At 34.6% G+C, this 13,888-nt stretch overlaps 1 non-coding gene across 1 annotated transcript; it reads left to right on the forward strand.

Moving 5' to 3' along the window:
• Positions 1 to 400: 400 nt before the first annotated feature.
• Positions 401 to 507, forward strand: LOC141615954 (small nucleolar RNA R71). Its single transcript, XR_012530338.1, has one exon. It is a non-coding gene; the product is annotated as a small nucleolar RNA R71 (small nucleolar RNA).
• The last annotated feature ends 13,381 nt before the right edge of the window (positions 508 to 13,888 follow it).

The raw sequence follows: 13,888 nt of genomic DNA on the forward strand, positions 1-13,888 counted from the left end.
TCCCCCTACATTCGTTTTGTTCATGTACCAAGGTTACACAACTTTGCATACTCCATTTGGGATTGAGGATGGTGCCACCATAGCATTAACATGTTGTTTGGGTGATTTGGAAGCTTCATCAAGCTTTGCCATGGCCTTCTCAAACTTCAAGTTGATGGTGTCGATATGAGCACTTAGTTGAGCACCCAATCGTGTGATGGAATCTACCTCATGTTTTCATCCTCTAGTGGCCTTTCGAGGCCTACTATACTGGGAATTATAAACCGCCATCTCTTCGATTTCGGCCCATGTTTGGTTGTCATCAACTTTGGTAAACCTCCCATGGGATCCCATATTACGAACATCGCGTGAGTCTTCATGTAAGCCATTCCAAAAATTTTGAACAAGGAACTACGCACTAAGTCCATGGTGTGGACAAGAACGACAAGTGTCCTTAAATCTCTCCCATGCTTCAGATAATGATTCCTCATCCCTTTGCTTGAACCCGGTGATTTGGGCTCTCAACATATTTGTCTTCTCCGAGGGATAGAATTTCTTGTAGAAGGCAAGTGCTAACTTCTTCCATGAATCAATACCAAGGGTAGCCTTGTCTAGGCTCTTCAACCATTGTTTTGCGGTACCGATCAAGGAAAAAGGAAACAAAACCCATCGGATGTGATCTTGAGTAACTCTGGTTTGCGAAATTGCATCACAATAGTCACAAAAAGTCTCCATATGTAAATGAGGATTTTCACTAGGCATCGCTCCAAATTGACTTCTCTCAACTAATTGTATGAATGCGGATTTGGCATTGAAACTACCGGTTAACTGTGGTGGTGTAGAAGTACCGTTTGGTAGGTTCTCCTCGGTTGGTACGGAATGAGATGAAAATTTAGGCCTTGTAGGTTGATTTTGTGGTTGCCTTGGAATTGGGTTATCCTCTCCTTCTCTTGCAAAAAGGGTTGACAAACTCAATGTTATTTGGTTGAATGTCCACAATCTCTCCAATACCCAGAACTCTTGAAGTACCTCTAGCAACTCTTCTATTGTTGGTTAAGGTCCTTTCAATCTCGAAATCAATAGGTAATAAATTACCTTGTGATCTCCTACTCATGCAAAATACCAAACAACTAGAAAAAAATTAGAACAACCTTGAGGAGATTGACTTCCCCAAGGTAAAGAAAGACACAACTAAAAACAATTAACGAAAATTAAATCAATTAAACACCGTCCACGGCGACAGCGCCATTTTTGGTGCGTAGTGGTCGTTATTTCTCACCAAAACAATATTTATATCTTCACAAACTACTCTTAGTAGAGCGATAAGCAAAGGTCGGATCCCAAGGGACGGGTATCGATTTAGGATTTCAATTGCAAGTAGTTATGGCTTAAGGTGTCACAAATTTGGGTTGAGATGAGATGTGGTCTAAACTAATCAACAAAATGAATGTAAATTAACGAAAACAAATTAAAGAAAGTAAAGGGGTTTGTAAACAATTGATTAAGGGCACTAGGTTGTCATGGGTTCATAAGGAAATCATGGAAATAGATCATATAAACATGTTCTCAAATAAGAGCAAGCAACTTATTGTTGTGATGGAATCGATTTAGTGTATATCTTACAATTCCTAGGAAGATTTAGGTCCCGGAGCCAAGTCGATCAAGACTTTACAACACCTACAAGTCGAGTTAGTCTCTTCCTATTCAACTCTATGCACGGTCTAACAAGGCTTGAGTTGGTTTATATCTTACAAGCCTCATTGTAAAGATAAGAGATGAGTAATGCAAGGTTTCATAGTCTAGCATTTCATCAAACATAACATGTGCATATGTTGAAATCACAACAAGCAAAAAATTAATTATGAAAGCATATTAGATTAAGCATAGATCTAATCCCATGATTGATTCCCCTAATTCCCCATTAACCCTAGCTTAAGAGACTACTCACTCATGATCAAGTTTAACATGCTAAAAAGGATGTCAATCATATTAATAAAGCAAAACATGATGAATAACTAATGCAAATAACAATAATTAAGCAAAGGTAAAAAGGGATTATACCAACTTGAGATGATCTAAATAATAAAGCAAAGAATAATAGAAGGAAAGTTGATGATTGATGGAGAGTTGTCAATCCTCCAATAAACCTCAAATAATCTTCTAATTACCCAACTAAAACTAAGAACAATTGAGAGATTAAGGAAATATTAAAATGTGGTTAATATTGAAATGTGTATTACAACTTTGATTAAGACTAAATTAAGAGATTTAGAAGGAGATTACTACTTGATTCTAAGATTCATTATGATAAGATGCCAATCTAGGTAGTACTATAGGGTATTTATACTAAAATTAAGTACAAGGATTAGGGTTACTAAGGGCTTAAATGATGATTAAGACCCTAAGAGAAACTTGATAATTTGCAACTCCCAAGGGACATGCGCGGCTTGAGTAGCAACTCCCAAGGGACACGCGCGTCCTGGCTTGAAGTATGCTCAGGTCTGTAAGGGGATCCGCTTGAACTGGGACTCGGGACGCTTGGATCCTAGGTCTGGGACGCGCGGCTTGATCTCGGGATGCTCGGATCCTGGGACAGGGTTCTTCTCTTGTTCTTGCCTTCCTAACAATCCGTGGGGACTGTCTTGGGGACGCACGTATCTTTTATCATTGCCCAATTCACTTGATTTATTTGCTTAGGCTTCTAGTGTTTGTCTCTTCTTTGATGCTTGGTCATTAGATGCGATCCATTTAGCTCCATTTTGCTCCATAAATGCAAGGCTACCAATCCTCTCCTACCAATGAGACAAAATCTCAAAGAATATGTAAAATATAGAACTAAAGATAAGAAATGACCCTAATAGATGCTAGAAAGCATGGGAACGAGGTTAATTCGGGGACTAAATGTGCTCAAATATGAGTCACATCAGATTCATAAGGGAATCATGGAAATAGATCATACAAACATGTTCTCAAATAGAAGCATGCAACTTATTGTTGTGATGGAATCGAGTTAGTGTATATCTTACAATTCCTAGGAAGATTTAGGTCCCGGAGCCGAGTCGATCAAAACTTTACAACACCTACAAGTCGACTTAGTCTCTTTCTATTCAACTCTATGCATGGTCTAACAAGGCTTGAGATGGCTTTTATCTTACAAGCCTCATTGAAAAGATAAGAGAATCATGCTGGGATTGTCAATCGAGCATTTCATCAAGCATAACATGTGCATAAGTTGAAATCACAATAAGCAAGCATTTAATTATGAAAGCATAATAAATTAAGCATAGATCTAATCCCATGATTGTTTCCCCTAATTCTCCATTAACCCTATGTAAGAGACTACTTACACATGATCAAGTTTAACATGCTAATAAGGATGTCAATCATATTAACAAAGCAAAACATGATGAATAAGAAATGTAAATTACAATAAATAAGCAAAGGTAAAAGGGATTATACCAACTTGAGATGACCCAAATAATTAAGCAAAGAATAATAGAAGGAAACTTGATTATTGATAGAGAGTTGTCAATTCTTCAATAAACCCCAAATAATCTTCTAATTACTCAACTAAAACTAAGAACAATTGAGAGATTAAGGAAATATTAACATGTGATTAATATTAAAAAGTGTATTACAACTTGGATTAAGACTAAATTAAGAGATTCGAAAGGAGTTTAGAACTTGATTCTAAGATGCTCATCTAGGTAGTACAATAGGGTATTTATACTAAAAATAAGTACAAGAATTAGGGTTACTAAGGGCTTAAATGACGATTAAGACCATAAGAGAAAATTGACGATTTGCAAGTCCCCAGGGACACGCGCGTCCAGGCCTGGAGTATGCTCGCGACTGTAAGGAAATCCGCCCGAGCTGAGCCTTTGGACGCCCGGATCCTAGGATTGGACGCTCGTCCTAAGCTCAGGACGCCCGGATCCTGGGACAGGGTTCCTCCTCTATTCTTGATTGCTTAATAATCTGTGGGGATTAACTTAGGGCCGCGGGGATCTTCATCATTGCCAAATTCACTTTATTTATTTGCTCAGGCCTTTAGTATTGGTCTCCTCTTTGGTGCTTGGTCATTAGATGCGATCCATTTAGCTCCATTTTGCTCCATAAATGGAAGGCTAGCAATCCTCTCCTATCAAGGACACAAAACCCCAAAGAATATGCAAAATAGGGAACTAAAGATAAGAAATGACCCTTATAGTTGCTAGAAAGCATGGGAACGAGGCTAATTCGGGGACTAAATATGCACAAATTGATGGAGTATGTGTCCTCAACAATAGTGCGATCACATGATTAAATCTCATAATAAGAATACGTAAGGGATGATTTATTATATAGTCAACTGATCAACATTAATCGGTAATGATTGGCTAACTAGAGTCTAACATTACTGTCGTTTGACGGTGGTGATCAGTTGATCCTTTAAGGTCACACCTATAGAACGATTCCCAAACAAGAAAGTTAATTAATTGTATATCGATACAGATTAAATAAATCCTTAAATTGAACAAATTTATAAGTGAGAATTATATATCTTATTGTAATGTGATTAAATAAGATTCAATTTAGTAATTAATTTGTAATATTACTAAAATTGATTAATGTTTGTGAAACATTTGAGATAAGAGTAATTAGTTAGTTATAATTGCAAAATGTTGTAGATTATATTAACTAGACTTAATGTGACCCATTTTATATACATGCAATTGTGAATTACTTGTTAATTGGTTAATTGTAATTTATTTAATATATGATGATATTTAATTAGTTAAATATGCATTTATATTACTAATGACATGTTACATGTCACATGTCACTACATATTACAAATGACAACTTACAAAAGATAAAATGGAGTCCATTTTACAAAAGGGGTGCCGGTTTTAAGTGGGTTATTAAGTGTTTTATGGTTTATTGTTTTTTAATCAAAAACATAATCATGACTTCCCTAAACTAGACTCCTAAGCTAGGACATTGAGAAGTAAAATGCATGTGAGACATCCCTCTTCCCTAGCACTTGAAAACCCCCCCCCCCCCCCCCCCCCCCCTCTTTTTTTGTACTATTAAAAGTTGTTCTCATTTGATAAGATTCTTCATATGCTCCTTTTCTCTCTATCATCTCACATAAAAATAGTTTTAATGCATCATTTTGTTCATAGATCTAATATAAAATATTACTAAATGTGTAGTAATTTTATTAGATTAAAATTTAAGATAACTAATATTATTATCTAGTTAGTAATAATATTAGTATTGTGGGATAGTCTTGGATACAACTAAGAGGAGTGTCTCTATACTTGAGACTTGAAGATCTTGGAGGATCATTGCAAATGTATTGAGCTCAAGAGCAAGTGAAGGTTGGTGACCTTGCTTGTGCCCAAAATTCGAACCGTATACAATGTAAGAAATGTGATTTTCTCCTTATTTTTGTTCATTTTGTTATGCATGCAACTAGATCCACTAGTTCTAAATCAACAAGTTATTTACATCACCATTAGAAGAGTCTAATAATGGGTATATGAATCTAATAATTGGTATCAGAGCTTTGGTGTTGCATACATATTATGGTTCTAAAATGTTTTTAGGTCATATTGATGATTTATGGATGATTTTTACTTATTTTAATGAGTTTTAGTGAAATAATTACATTTTTATGAGTAAAATAAACTTTTATTTACTAAAAATAGTTAAACTTTACTACTGGCCGTATCTCACATGAATATTTTATGTATTGTATGTAAAATTTCGTATTAATGTGATTATTATTTCATGATTTATGATTTTTATGTGATAAAAATGGTATAAATGGAGGTTAAATGACTAAAAATAGTTAAACTTTGAAACAGGCCATGAAATTCTAATATGATGTCACATGCATATTTTACAGATTGTATGTAAAATTTTAGATAAATGTGATTTATTTTGCATGATTTATAATTTTAATGGTTAAAATGTTATAAATAGTGACTATTTTTAGCAAAAATAGCTAAAATAAATTTTATGGCATGAAATTTTTTCCTAATATTGTATATTAGATATGAACATCAGATCTAAAGTTGCATGATTAATTTTGATTGATTTGGTATGTTTATTGATTTTTATGTGATAAAATCGATAAAAGGACAACTTTATTAGTCATAAAAAATTAATTCGAAATTTTGGTTGCAATTTTGCCGGCAAATTTTATTGAGTTTTTGGAATCTTGGTGATATTACAGTATTTACAAAATGTGATTTCGAATTTTTCCAAATTTTTATGATTTATTGGGAATTATTTCATAATAATTATGATTAAAAGAAGTTTAAATAAGCAATAATACAAAACCAAGTTGAATTATTGTCAAATGTTTAGTGAAGACTACTTTTTGAGTCCTAAGAAGGTTAGGATAATTAACTTGGGCTTAAATTTGATTTAAGTATTGATTTGTGATTTTAATAAGTTATTATCACGCATTTCCATAAAACCGGATTAAATAAGATATAAGATTTAAGTAGGGCGATTTGGCACATTAATTTGGCATGTTAGACACATATATTTATGCTGCATATTTTATTTATGAATGTCATATTTTATTTATAAAATTTTGAATTGTGTAATTTTTATCTTAGTATGGCCTTAGTTTTTAATTGGTATTACCCGTAATGAAAGGAAATATCAATTTGGTTGTAATTTAATGTGATTTCGCATCACCGTTTTGTAATTTAATAGATTTAAATTTTTATTACAAATGTATAATAGGAATAGCTATGTATTTTTACTATTATTTTGTAATTCCGGAGTTTCCTAAAGACGGAGTCATTCAGAAAGGAGTTCCGGCCAAGACGATGTTTTCCTTGGGAGGCGTGTCACATGAAGTTCAAGGGACCAAAGTGTTGGAATATGTGTCCTCCGACAATAATGTGATCACAACTGTTGATCATGATGATCACATGTTTAAGTCTCATTTTAAAGAATACAATTGGGAAGTAATATTTCTTGTCAATTTGGTCCACACATATCGGTAATGATTGGCTGACTAGAGTTTGACATTACTGTCGTGCGACGGTGGTGATCAGTTGATCCCCTAGGTCATACCTAAAGGATAATACTCTTAATTGATCATTTAATTAATCGTATAACGTTACGAGTTAATTAAATTACTTAAAATATTGACGGACGATTTTGGAAGTAAAATTTACGTATCTCATTATAATTTGATTAAATAAGATACGGTCTAAGTGATCGAATTGTTTTATTACTTGGATGAAATTATTGTTCAAGGAAACAATTGAAATTGAATGAATAAATTATTATAAATACAAGATGTTGTGATTTATAATTGGTAAATTGTTTTGGTACAAGTAATTGTGAATTACTAAGTCGATTTTGTATATGACGTATTTTTATTAATGCGTTGATTTTTAACATGTTAAAAATACATAACAATTTTACATGACATGTGACATGTGACAAATTGACAAAGATAAAATGGAATCCATTTTATCTCCTAATGGACCGAAATATTGGGTCGTATTAACAATATATATTATGTTAATTAAGTTAGTGGAAAACATGATTATTTTTCTATGACTAGGCATGCAAACCTAGTGCCTCTTGTGAAGAGCACCAAGCTCATGCATTGGCTTTCTTCCCACCCTCCTACCCGGTTTTCTTTGGAGAAGAGCCAAGGGTCTTTTGCTCCTTTTAGTCTTATATTCACTACATGCAAAGTGTGTGAATTATTCATTCATTTTCATCAACACAAAAATATTTTAGAGAGATAAAATATTTTCTTCCTTCTTCTTCCTCCTCTTGACCGAAATCCAAAGAGGACAAAAATATTTTTGGGTCATTTTATTTAAATTAATGTTATTCTAGTAATAATAATATTAATTTTATTAAGAGTATATCTTGGGTATTATTCCTTGGGAGGGATTCTATATTTGAGTCCTTTGTTCATCCATATAAGGAGAGCTCAAGAACAAGAGAGTAGGAGAACTCTCTTGTGCCCTTAAGATCCGAAAATACTAATGTAAGAATAAAGATTTCTTCCTTTTTAACTTTTGTTTGCATGCATAAGATCACTATTTAATTTTATGACTAAATTAAAATAAAACATATATGAATATGTTGAGTGAAGAGATCTAGATTTCTAACAAGCGGTATCAAGAGCCTTGGTTGTTTGCATGCAAATCGGTTATAGTTTTTCCGAGTTATACGATTAACATATAAAACTTGTAAATTTGTGTTATTATGATATATCACGAAATAATATTATGCATGTTAAATTTTCTGGTCCTAAAATGTTTTTAGGATATTTTGGTTAATTTATGGATTTTTATTGTTCATCCTATATTATAATGGCATTAAAAATGTGATTTTATGATTAAAATGTCATTTTCGGACTAAAATTAGCTAAACTTCGAATTTTCCAGTGATTTTTGGATATGTTATCACATGATTTATTTTGAGATGACCTGTAAATTTTCAGAATTTTTGGAGTTCCTATGCTCGAAATATGGATTTTTCATGTTTAAAATCGGATTTAGAAGAAAAATAGGTTAATATGAGATAAATTTCGAATCTGGTCATAGAAATTTAGTATGTTGTCACATGCAATTTTACAAGATGTGTGTAAAATAATAGGCTATATTGAAGTCTTTATGCATGATTTATGATTTTTGAAGAAAAAAAAATAGCATAAATAGTGACTTAATTAATGAAATATTGCTAAAACATACTCCATGACTAAGGAAAAACGTCACATGTTGCATTTTATTATATTTTCCAGATCTAAAATTCAAAAGTTGATGAATATAATTTTTCTCATGTTTTTATGATTATTATTGATAAATCCGATAAACCGCAAAATAGTTTTTCCGATAATTTTACGAAATTGTAACCTAAGTTTTTGAACATTATGAGTGTCATGGTATTTTTCCAGAATGTTCATAAGTTTAAATTTCAAATTTTGAATTTATTTGGAATTTTTGTGATTTATTTGAAGTTTACAGCATTTTTATTGTAATTTTAGGTCCATTAATGAACAATTTTAGAAATATGAGTTAATTATGGTCAAATAGTTAGTGAAGACTAATTTTGAGTCCTAAGAGGTTAGGGTAATTAACTTATGCATAAATATGAATTTATGTATTTTATTGTGATTTTAGAAGGTTGAATCACGCAAATCCGTAAAAACCGTTAAAATATATGATATTGGCTATTTAAAGGCGATTTAGCATAAAATTGGGCATGTTCATACATATTATAATGCTGCATTTTATTTATGATTGTCATAATTTTATTTTATGTTATTTTTGAATTATGTAATTTTAACTTAGTATGGCCTTAGTTTTTAATTGATATTACCCGAAATGTATGGGAATATCGATTCGGTTGTAATTTATTGTGATCTTGTATCACCGTTTTGTAATTTAATAGATTTATTTTATTTTAATTACAAATGTATAATAGGATATTATGTAATTTGTTATGTAATTTATTTATTCCGGAGTTCCATAAAGACGGCGATACATAAAGACGGTGTTACCTCGAGATGCGTGCCTCAACCGAAGTTCAAGAGACCAATGGAGTTGGTTTCCGAATGTGTAATAGTTAAATAGTTTTTCTATTTTAGGAAGGCCATACTAGGATTTATTTTTATGCTTTGCATTTTATTTATATGTTGCATGCATCGCTAAATCTCCATAACTAAAACATGCATTATCTTTTTATCGAGTTTATCGACCGTGTCAATTAGAATTATCTTAGTTCACCGCTTTAGTTCACTTAAAACGTGATAGATAATAAATTGACATGACCTCTCGCTAAAATAAACAATTGAGACATAGCCTTACCAAGTAGTAGAAACCATGAAAACCTATTTCGCGAGGGAGTGCACTCGGCCCTACCGGGGTACAAACCTTGTTACGTAGGGGAAGTGGGTGATAAATGTCTACCCACCGAATTCATGTTGATGAGGGTTTCATCGGCCATACCGTGCCCAAGTTGATGTGGATTTGGATCATAGACACATTTATTCGAAATTTGGATTGAGCTCAACGGAAGTATTCGTGACCGTAATCGCATGTGTTCCGGGCTAAAGATAAATGTTAATGTAATTTTATCGACCAAGAGTTCTAGAAGTAGAATCGATTAAAGCGTTAATCCACCGAGTTATATTGATAAGGGTTTCATCGGCCCTACCGTGCCCAAGTTAATATGAATTTGGATCTTGGAATCATTTATGATAGTTGGGTAGAGGTCACTATATAAATGCTCATATCTTTTTAATTTATTCACAAGTATGATTTAAAAGACAAATGTTAATATTTCCTTTCCTCCATACTTGTAGTTCATTACAATGAATCCATCAAACGCTACCGCACCGATAACTATTGAGTCATACCACAATGTTTTTGACGACGTTTGCTCCAACAATGATTTCGACACTACTAGAGAACTTCATTTTGGGATAGGTTCGGATGGAAACCTTAACTTCATCACTTCTACTAGACCACCTACTAGTACTAGATCTCGTGTGAGCCCGTCTCAGGAAGACCGCCTCATACAATCTATAGGATCTTTGTCTCTGGAAGATAAAGATGCCGAAACTAGTGGGAGCTCAAGCAATCAAGTTCTTGCTATAAAGGGCAAAAAGTTCAAGATTTCAGGGAAAGAAAGTCAAAAACTTCAAGAAAGTTGATGATGAGTGCCATTATTTCTATGGCATGGGACATTGGCTTAGGAATTGTCCCGTATATTTGCGAAATATAAGGGAAGGAATCATCACTCCAAAAGGTAAAATTCCTAAGGAAATTTATGTTATTGATATAAATTATACTTCCACTACGACATGGGTACTGGATACCGGTTGTGGTTCTCACCTTTGTAATCATTTACAGGGTTTAAGAGATGTGAAGAGGCTTAGCAAAGGAGATGTGGATCTACGCCTTGGAAATGGAGCTCGAGTAGCGGCCGAATCCAAAGGAACTTATGTTTTAGCTTTGCCTAACGGATTTGAGTTGTATTTACATAATTGTTTTTATGTGCCTACACTCTCTAAAAACATTATTTCAATCGCCATGCTAGACATGGACGGTTTTTGTTTTGTCATTAAGGACAATCGTTGTACTATTTCAAGGAATGATTTGGTTATAGGCCAAGCTTCTTCCATCAATGGCATTTACATTTTAGAGACCTCAAATCCGACAAATGATATCTATAACATTCAATCAAAGAAACTCAAATCAAGTGACCCAAGTGAAGCGTTCATTTGGCATTGTCGATTAGGTCACATAAACGAGAATCGCATTAAAAGATTAATTTCAAGTAATGTGATTACACCATTTGATTATCAATCATATGGAACATGCGAATATTGCCTTCTTGGAAAAATGACTCGTAATCCTTTTAGTGTTAAAGGGACACGAGCTAGTGAACTATTGGGACTCATACACACTGATGTATGTGGACCAATGAGTATCACCGCTCGAGGAAATTATGACTACTTCATAACCTTCACCGACGACTTGAGTAGACATGGGTATGTCTATTTAATGAAACATAAGAGTGAAGCGTTTGAGAAATTCAAGGAATTTCAAAACAAAGTAGAGAACCAATTGGACAAAAAGATCAAAGCACTACGTTCCGATCGTGGTGGAGAATATCTTAGTCTTGAATTCGATTCACACTTGAAAGGTTGTGGTATTATATCACAATTTTCTCCACCCGGAACACCACAACTCAATGGTGTTGCCGAAAGGAGAAATCGAACCCTACTTGATATGGTTCGATCAATGATGAGTCAAACCGAGCTACCAAACTCGTTTTGGGGATTTGCGATTCAAACCGCAATTAGATCTTTGAACAATAGTCCCACAAAGACAACCGACAAGACTCCATATGAGATGTGGACGGGAAAAGTTCCCAATATATCCTATATGAGGATTTGGGGATGTGATGCTTACGTCAAGGCAAAAACCGACAACAAGCTTGCCCCAAGATCTGAAAAATGCACCTTTGTAGGTTACCCCTCGAACTCTCGAGGATACTACTTCTACAAACCTCAAGAAAACAAAGTGTTTGTGTCTTGCGAGGCTGTCTTCTTAGAAAGTCAATTTATTTCTAAGAGACAGAGTGGGAGAAATTTTGAACTTGATGAAGTTCAAGAGCCACAAACCGAAATAGAGATGCAAGAAGATGTTCCTTCGTCGTCTAACACGGTTGTCTCTCCTCCACTTAGAAGAACAAGTCGTGTTATACGCCATCCCGATCGATATGTGGGACTTATCGAAGAAGATGGAACACTCGATGTGTTGCTTATAGATAGTGACGAGCCCGCCACCTACACGGCCGCAATCTCCAGTCCTAATTCCTCCTTATGGTTTGAAGCCATGAAGTCCGAAATGGATTCTATGCATGAAAACCAAGTTTGGGACTTGGTAGATTTGCCTAAAGGGGCAAGACCTCTTCAATGCAAATGGATATTCAAAGTCAAGAATGGCATAGAGGGACATGATGATGTCTACAAAGCTAGGCTAGTGGAAAAAGGATTTACCCAAGTCCAAGGTCTCCATTATGATGAGACCTTCGCCCCCGTAGCCATGCTAAGATCCATATGGATTATGTTAGCGATCGCCGCATTTCATGACTATGAAATTTGGCAAATGGATGTCAAAACCGCTTTTCTAAATGGGCATTTAGAAGAGGAGGTGTACATGATACAACCCGAAGGTTTTGTTGATTCTAAAAATCCTAACAAAGTGTGTAAACTTAAGAGATTCATTTATGGTCTTAAGCAAGCATCTAGAAGTTGGAATCATCGATTCAATCATGTTATAAAGGAGAATGGTTTCACTCGAAGTGTTGAGGAACCATGTTTATACATGAAATTTAGTGGGAGCAATGTTGTGTTCCTAATCTTGTATGTCAATGACATACTACTCATTGGAAATGATATTCCGATGTTGTCTTCTGTTAAGAAGTGGTTAGGTAACCACTTCCAAATGAAGGATTTAGGAGAAGCACAACGCATATTAGGTATCCGGATCCATAGAGATAGATCCAAGAGGATATTGGCACTAAGTCAAGAGTCTTATGTTGATAAGATTCTTCGACGGTTCAGCATGGACAAATCCAAAAGGGGTTTGGTACCTATGGTAACTGGGACGATATTGAGCAAGACTCAATCTCCCTCCGAACCCCATGATGTTGAACGCATGAAGACGATCCCTTATGCTTCCGCTGTTGGATCAATCATGTACGCCATGATATGCACACGTCCTGATGTCTCGTATGCTTTGAGTATGACGAGTAGATATCAAGGAAATCCAGGAGAGAGTCACTGGATAGCCGTCAAGAATATCCTTAAGTACTTGAGAAGAACTAAGGATTCTATCCTAGTGTTTGGAGGAGACACTGAGCTACGTGTTAATGAATACACGGACTCGAGTTTTCAAACAGATAGAGATGACATAAAATCACAAGCTGGTTTCGTTTTCATGCTCAATGGTGGTGCCGTTAGCTGGAGAAGCTTCAAGGAAGCTGTAACCGCGGATTCAACAAAAGAGGCTGAGTACATTGCAAAGCATCGAAGCGCCAAGGAAGTTTGTGTGGATCGTGCAATTCACGGAAGATCTAAGAGTAGTACCTACCGCCAATGATCCCATCACTCTCTATTGTGATAATAGTGGGACGATCTTCCAAGCTAAGGAGCCAAAGTCTAGTAATAGATCTAGACATGTACTTAGAAAATATCATGTAATTAGAGATTTCATTGAAAGAAAGGAAATTGCGATTTGTAAGGTTGGGACGGATGACAACATAGCCGATCCGCTCACCAAGCCTTTATCGCAGGCTAAACATGATGGACATGTTGCATCCATGGGAATTAAACGTGTACCAAGTTTATGTTAGATTT

The sequence above is a fragment of the Silene latifolia genome, chromosome 11, assembly GCF_048544455.1.
Source record: "Silene latifolia isolate original U9 population chromosome 11, ASM4854445v1, whole genome shotgun sequence".
NCBI lineage: Eukaryota > Viridiplantae > Streptophyta > Magnoliopsida > Caryophyllales > Caryophyllaceae > Silene > Silene latifolia.